This window comes from Limulus polyphemus, unplaced genomic scaffold (genome assembly GCF_000517525.1).
Source record: "Limulus polyphemus unplaced genomic scaffold, Limulus_polyphemus-2.1.2 Scaffold1397, whole genome shotgun sequence".
Classification (NCBI taxonomy): domain Eukaryota; kingdom Metazoa; phylum Arthropoda; class Merostomata; order Xiphosura; family Limulidae; genus Limulus; species Limulus polyphemus.
In genome coordinates, this window is record NW_013667007.1 from 150,416 (window position 1) to 151,558 (window position 1,143).

Here is a 1,143-nt window from a genome sequence, read left to right on the forward strand (position 1 = left end):
GTAACACATGTCTAGTAAATGCTAGGGCATTTATGAAGGAACAGAATATTTCTAGAAAGACGTGGCGTGATACTAGTCACGTGACATCGCTGATGCAATAATACTATTATTGGTAACCTCAAGGGTCTAGGAAAAATTATGACTAATGTCAACCTCTACAGTTTATGTGACAATATAATTAATGTCAGTCTCTACGGTCTATGACTCTATGTGATAAGGTCACCCTTGTCAATCTCTACGGTCTATGTGATAATGTTATCCTTGTCAATGTCTACAGTCTATGTGATAATGCCATCTTGTCAATGTCTACGGTCTCCGTGATAATGTCATCTTTGGGAATATCTACGATCTAGTATCATTTATCTTTAGATCTGTTGTTTAACTTATTAGTATTATTTACGTTTAGGTCTCCTGTCTACCTTATTAGTAATTATTAATTATGTTTAGATCTACTGTGTAACTTATTAATATTATGTACGTTCATGTCTACTGTCTAGCTTATTAATATTATGTTTAGTTTTACTGTGTAGTTTATTGGTATTATTTATGTTCAGATCTACGAAAACATTTAACACATTGTTGCGTATCTGCTTGTTTGTTAATTTCTCGTAGAAATTCTTTCCGAGAAACTTTAGGGATATAAGTCCTTTCTTGATTAAAATTAGTTTATTCTTTCTTGATACAAACTTTGTAATACACTTAACAACTTTTATAACGCACGCTATAAATCACAGTGATTCACACCCTTCACTTACGTTCGCTTGACTCAATTATCTATCTCTTCAATCCCGCTGGTTTTTCTCGCCAGGCTTATATACTAAAAAGAGGGCGTCTCGAATGCACTCGGGCCTTCATGATCCTTCCAGAAACTCCAGCGCGTATGCTCCCAGCGTCGCGTGACTTCCGCTGTCGTAACACTGTCCCTTCCTTAGTATTGTTCGTCCCGAACAATAGCCACTTACATTAAATCAATAGATAATTAACAATAACCTAATTAAATGTACAGAATTTACAAACACAAAATTAAAATACAACAAATTATCTTAATTTTACAGGACGTATCTTCTTTCCTACTAGTCTCCGTCTCATTGGCTTCTGCTTCACGTGGGGTTCAGTTGCTCCATCAGGAAATGTCCCATTATC